This window comes from Gigantopelta aegis, chromosome 15 (genome assembly GCF_016097555.1).
Source record: "Gigantopelta aegis isolate Gae_Host chromosome 15, Gae_host_genome, whole genome shotgun sequence".
Classification (NCBI taxonomy): Eukaryota; Metazoa; Mollusca; class Gastropoda; order Neomphalida; family Peltospiridae; genus Gigantopelta; species Gigantopelta aegis.
Window position 1 is genome coordinate 782,195 of NC_054713.1, and position 7,500 is coordinate 789,694.

The 7,500-nt window shown below is 43.5% G+C and overlaps 1 protein-coding gene across 1 annotated transcript in view; it reads right to left on the reverse strand.

The window, feature by feature from the left end:
- LOC121390252 overlaps nucleotides 1–7,500 on the reverse strand; it is a 137,312-nt gene that overhangs the window by 30,479 nt on the left and 99,333 nt on the right. The gene's annotated exons all lie outside the window — the stretch shown is intronic.

Here is a 7,500-nt window from a genome sequence, read left to right on the forward strand (position 1 = left end):
GTTATGATGTAAACATTGTATGTTATTACCGGATACAGAAACGTTATGTGTATTGATGTCACAACCTAAAAGGCACAGTTATGATGTAAACATTGTATGTTATTACCGGATACAGAAACGTTATGTGTATTCATGTCACAACCTAACAGGCACAGTTATGATGTAAACATTGTATGTTATTACCGGATACAGAAACGTTATGTGTATTCATGTCACAACCTAACAGGCACAGTTATGATGTAAACATTGTATGTTATTACCGGATATAGAAACGTTATGTGTATTAATGTCACAACCTAACATGGCATTTGTAACAGTCAACACCTATTTTTTATATTTTACAACATCGTAGAGATTTTTTATACACACAATAGAGTTATTATTATTATTTTAATTGTACATACTTGTTTTATTTATTTATTTATATATTTATATATTTATATATTTATTTATATATTTATATATTTATTTATTTATTTTTTATCCCACTGCCCCCTTTCCTTTGATTTCCGTCTCATTTCTTCCCGATCTGGCAACTCCTACTATCTTTCAACTTCTTTCGCTGTCCACCTCCACATCCCAGTCCTGGTCTCTCCAACCGCGACATGTACTTGTCTCTTGTGGCTAGCCGTGCCACACACCTGTCATTCCCCGTCAGCTTCTAGCTGTGGTCTGACCACTTCGGAGAGTGTTTAGTAGTTGCCTCTGGCATTGTTTAGAGACACTTGTAACTACCTACTATGCTCCCCTACTACCGGCGGTCGTTAGTTAGTGCCGTGGGTCAGACCAGCTTTATTAGCGGCAGAAGACGAGGATGCCATGTGGGTGCAAGGAAATACACAGATACTGCACCCGTGGAGGAAGTTGAGACAGGTAGGCAATGGTGAAGATAGAGTTGGAGGAAACTGACAGAAAGGGTCGAAACAGATTGAAGGAAGGAAATGTTTTATTTAACGACACACTCAACACATTTTATTTACGATTATATGGCGTCAGACATATGGTTAAGGACCACACAGATATTGAAGGAGGAAACCCACTGTCGCCACTTTATGGGCTACTCTTTTCGATTAGCAGCAAGGAATCTTTTATATACACCAATCCACAGACAGGATAACACATACCACGGCCTTTTATATACCCGCCGTGGTGCACTGGCTGGAGCGAGAAATAGCCCAATGGGTCCACCGACGGGGATCGATCCTAGGAAACAGACTGAAATAGTTAATTGTACATACTTGTACTATTTAACTGCACTGCCTCTCATAATTCCACAAGGAATGGCTTATGTACGTGTAACTTTGTTTATTTTGGAAAAGTGTCATGTATGTTAATAAATTATCTGTTTGTTTTGGGGGGAAAAACTTGCATACTGAACGCAGACTGAATTCGTTTGTGGGAAACCACATCGTGCAAACACCACATCGACCAGGACTGGTTGAAATTAACTCCACCTCACTTGTAAACACTTATCCTTAAAACACACGTGCATTAATTCTACATTGTCATCACTAATTATTCGTTCCGGTCTGTCAAACTACGTGGACTTTAGGATCAATGTCGTTTGCCGTGCCAGTGTTGCCTCACTCTACGTTGTAAACGACTCCGTACGAACAGCCACTCTCCCGGGATTGGCAGCACTTAATCAAAGGTCGCGCCATGCACACTGATTATGGAAAATATACAGGGCTGTCTACATTACTATCTAACTAATGACTTTCAAACAGAGCTGTGGCTTGATCATCGCTCACCAGATAACGATCACTTTTGCTTGTTTATATGATGTCGAAAATAATTAACACACGAAATACTGAGGGAAAAATAAAATAAAAAAACAGGGATTTGTTTTCGTGTGCGGTGTATGCGCATGTGTTGTGTGAACGGTTTGTGTGTGCGCTTGTGTGTGTGTGTGTGTGTGAAAGAGAGAGAGAGAGAGAGAGAGAGAGAGAGAGAGAGAGAGAGAGAGAGAGAGAGAGAGAGAGAGAGGAAAAGCTAGAACGAGAGGAAGAATGAGGGAAAGACAAGGAGAGAAAAAGAGGGATGTGTTGATTAATCGATCTTCCGCAGCTCTATGATTCCGACAGTTAACAGAGTGCAATTATTAAATACATTTATTATGGTTTATGATGGAGAGAGAGAGAGAGAGAGAGAGAGAGAGAGAGAGAGAGAGAGAGAGAGAGAGAGAATAATAATAATAATAAGAGGGAAACAGAGAGAAAGAGCGAGCCAGCAAGAGAGGGGATGTATATGTTTATAACTATAAACCTGCTAGTCTATTCTCAGAAGAGGGAAACAGAGACAAAGAGCGAGCCAGCAAGAGAGGGGATGTATATGTTTATAACTATAAACCTGCTAGTCTATTCTCAGAAGAGGGAAACAGAGACAAAGAGCGAGCCAGCAAGAGAGGGGATGTATATGTTTATAACTATAAACCTGCTAGTCTATTCTCAGAAGAGGACGCTTGAATTTCAAGTGGCTCTAGTCACATGAATGATTTATACAGCTATCATCTGAAAGGTCACAGCGAGACGCCATGGTGAGTCGTGTGCCCGCCTGAGACTGTAGGTTCAATCTTCTACCATCATCCCCATAAGCGTACGAGACAGGGGGAGGGGGAGGGGGAGGGAGGGGGAGGGAGAGGGGCAGTGCTGGAGCAAAACCTAAAATTCGAGCAATTTTTTTTTAGATATTCGGGCAAAATGTGCTAACCTGAGACCTATTTGCCATGCATTTCCATCATTCTACCCTCAAAATTAGCTGTTTGGTAGTACCGTAATGCTAATATCAATAAATATCGTTATCCAGATTCGGATAGGGGCGGGACGTAGCCCAGTGGTAAAACGTTCGCTTGATACGCGACCGGTTTAGGTTCGATTACCGTCGGTAGACCCATTGGGCTATTTCTCGTTCCAGCCAGTGCTCCACAACTGGTGTAACAAAGGCCGTGGTATGTACCTATCCTGTCTGTGGGATGGTGCATATAAAAGATCCCTTGCTTGCAAAAAGAGTAGCCCATGAAGTGGCGACAGCAGGTTTTCCTCTCTCAATATCTGTGTGGTCCATAACCATATGTCTGACGCCATATAACCGTAAATAAAACGTGCTGAGTGCGTCGTTAAATAAAACATTTTCGGACATTTTCGTTTAATTCGGACAAAAACCAGCCTGCTCATACGACATATGATCATCCCAACGGAAATACACACTGAAGGAAATAAATAATGGAGTACACCAAACGCTCAACAGAAAACAGTGACTGCAACCAAACCCCTCATCGTTAGTTAGCCGTGTTACCGACACTTTTAATTCCACATTAATCACAGTCAGTATTAGGCAGGACGGGAAATGGCCCAGTGGTAAAGCGCTCGCTAGATGCGCGGTCGGTTTAGGATCGATCCCCGTCGGTGGACCCATTTGGCTATTTCTCGTTCCAGCCAGTGCACCACGACTGATATATCAAAGGTCGTGGTATGTGCTATTCTTTCTGTGGAATGGTTCATATAAAAGATCCTTTGCTACAAATGAAACACATTTAGTGGGTTTCCTCTATAAGACTATACTCTAGGACTATATGTCAAACTTCCACTAGCCGATGTTTTATAAACCAATGTCCTCTATTGGTGTCGTTAAACAAAACAAACTTTAACTTTATTTCAGTATTAGGTGTACACCTTCACAAGTGGTTTATACAGACATCAGGATGCTAATAGTCACTGAGATTTGGTCTAAAATACCATGTGTACACCTTCACAAGTGGTTTATACAGACATCAGGATGCTAATAGTGACTTAGATTTGGTCTAAAATACCAGGCGTACACCTTCACAAGTGGTTTATACAGACATCAGGATGCTAATAGTGACTGAGATTTGGTCTAAAATACCAGGCATACACCTTCACAAGTGGTTTATACAGACATCAGGATGCTAATAGTGACTGAGATTTGGTCTAAAATACCAGGCGTACATCATCACAAGTGGTTTATACAGACATCAGGATGCTAATAGTGACCGACATTTGGTCTAAAGTACCAAGCGTTGCCTTATTTCGTTCTCTCAGTATAGTTTTGCAAACCCACTGCTCCGCCAAAGTCTACTAGTGGTGTTCTAATGGTCTATTATAATTGAACATTTATCGGCTTGGTTCTAGCGATATAATGATCGATTATAAAAATCCACAATCGACTGTGTTATTAATGATATAACTAAAGCACTTAACGCTAAAGGTAAATCTAGATCAACCACTCCGCTAAACACAGCACTATTTGCCGATGACTGCGCCATCTGGCGCACCGGGAAAGTAACCACTAGCCTCTTCAGTCTAATGCAGGCTGATATGGATAGACTAAATAAATGGGCCCTAGACTGGGGAATTAAATTATGTGAAACTAAAACAGTCGAACTCAGGAATGTCCCTTTAATGAGCTACGAGGAATTGTATGTCCCGAGTGATTGAATGTTGTAACAACGTGTCTATATTGTTCATGTATTTATGAATAAACTGATTTGATTTCATTTTAAAGGACTTTTATTCCTCTTATTATGAAATGGATTGCCATTGCCATTTTTTGGGTGTAATATTATAGAGCCTATCTTATAAATGAATCGGCGCCAATCGGAACATCTCGGTCGGTTACGGTATTCGCCAAAATCGACTGATGAGTTCCGATTGCAAACGGCCCCTCCACCAGTCCCAAATGTTTCTGCCAGAAGTGATTGAGGGGGAGACGCACCGGCCCTGATTGAAATATCCTTCAGAAGGAAGACTTTAAGAGTTGCGGAAATCAAAAGGAAACGCAACAGTCGTTTTCCCAAAGCCCATTACAAGACACACTCCATGGAGTGAATGATAATCGAGGCCGCCTCGATTGGCCGACCTCGTTTAATGAAAGCGTTTTCTCGCTACTCGGAAACCACGCGAAGAGTTAAGATGGTATCTGTATCAGAATTTATAAAGCATTTCCAAATTACACAACCTGAACCACAGACAGCTACACCGCCACAATTACACAACCTGAATCACAGACAGATACACCGCCACAATTACACAACCTGAACCACAGACAGATACACCGCCACAAGTACACAACCCGAATCACAGACAGATACACCGCCACAATTACACAACCTGAACCACAGACAGATACACCGCCACAATTACACAACCTGAACCACAGACAGATACACCGCCACAATTACACAACCTGAACCACAGACAGATACACCGCCACAATTACACAACCTGAACCACAGACAGATACACCGCCACAATTACACAACCTGAACCACAGACAGATACACCGCCACAAGTACACAACCTGAATCACAGACAGATACATCGCCACATACATTTCCACAGTACACAACCTGAACCACAGTCAGATACACCGCCACATACATCTCGTAATGGGAATCCATGACTAGTGATGTTTACTGTGTTATAACGAAACCACTAGAGCACACTGGTCCATTAATTATTGACGTCTGGGTCCCGTTTTACGAAGCGAACTTAGCGCTGAGATCACCTTAAGAAACCGCTTCCAGTTACAAGCCCCAGCTAAATCATGCACTTAAGGTGATCTTAGCGCTAACATCGCTTCGTAAAACGGGACCCTGGATGTCAAATATTTGGTAGTTGAAACACACAGTGTTCCGAGAAAAACCCGCCACACGATACAGTTCTGGACCCCGTTCTATGAACCGATCTTTGTGCTAAGATCACCTTAAGTGCAAAATTACCGTATACACTTAAGGTGATCTTAACGCTATAATCGCTCGTGAAACAGGGCCCTGGAAGTCAAATATTTGGTAGTTCAGTGTTGAGAGGAAACCCGCCACATGTTCTTCATTAACGGAAAGTGATCGTTTGTGCATGTCCTTTTCCACAGACAGACAGCACATACAATGGCAACTGATATACCAGTGGTGCGATGGTTGGACGGTTTCAACCATCGTATGACAGAGACACCTCGGGTGAGCGTTCTACCGAGATCTAGACAGACATCTTACAAGACAAACACCTCGGGTGAGCGTTCTACCGAGATCTCGCCAGACATCTTACGAGACAAACACCTCGGGTGAGCGTTCTACCGAGATCTCGCCAGACATCTTACGAGACAAACACCTCGGGTGAGCGTTCTACCCAGATCTCGCCAGACATCTTACGAGACAAACACCTCGGGTGAGCGTTCTACCCAGATCTCGCCAGACATCTTACGAGACAAACACCTCGGGTGAGCGTTCTACTCAGATCTCGCCAGACATCTTACGAGACAAACACCTCGGGTGAGCGTTCTACCGAGATCTCGCCAGACATCTTACGAGACAAACACCTCGGGTGAGCGTTCTACCGAGATCTCGCCAGACATCTTACGAGACAAACACCTCGGGTTAGCGTTCTACTCAGATCTCGCCAGACATCTTACGAGACAAACACCTCGGGTTAGCGTTCTACCGAGATCTCGCCAGACATCTTACGAGACAAACACCTCGGGTGAGCGTTCTACCCAGATCTAGACAGACATCTTACAAGACAAACACCACGGGTGAGCGTTCTACCGAGATCTAGACAGACATGTTACAAGACAAACACCTCGGGTGAGCGTTCTACCGAGATCTAGACAGACATCTTACCAGACAAACACCTCGGGTGAGCGTTCTACCCAGATCTAGACAGACATCTTACGAGACAAACACCTCGGGTGAGCGTTCTACCCAGATCTCGCCAGACATCTTACGAGACAAACACCTCGGGTGAGCGTTCTACCCAGATCTCGCCAGACATCTTACGAGGCAAACACCTTGGGTGAGCGTTCTACCCAGATCTCGCCAGACATCTTACGAGACAAACACCTCGGGTGAGCGTTCTACCGAGATATCGCCAGACATCTTACGAGACAAACACCTCGGGTGAGCGTTCTAATGAGATATCGCCAGACATCTTACGAGACAAACACCTCGGGTGAGCGTTCTACCCAGATCTCGCCAGACATTTTACGAGACAAACACCTCGGGTGAGCGTTCTACCCAGATCTCGCCAGACATCTTACGAGACAAACACCTCGGGTGAGCGTTCTACCCAGATATCGCCAGACATATTACGAGACAAACACCTCGGGTGAGCGTTCTACCCAGATATCGCCAGACATCTTACGAGACAAACACCTCGGGTGAGCGTTCTACCCAGATATCGCCAGACATCTTACGAGACAAACACCTCGGGTGAGCGTTCTACCTAGATGTCACTAGTTTCTGCCGCTCACCAGAATGGAATAGTAAAAACCTTGTTCGTGACTGCATGCAAGTAATTGTTCAATGAATGTTGCGAAATAGCCAGTTGTATTATTTCGTCTGCCATGTAAAATGTGTAATTGTCAAATGTAGGGAGAGACATTAGTATAGGCATCGCCTGTTTGTCAATCCCCAACGTTAACACACACGTCAATAAATAACGTTTAAAAAAAAATTCACAGCACTAAAGAGTATTTACCATTGACGAATCA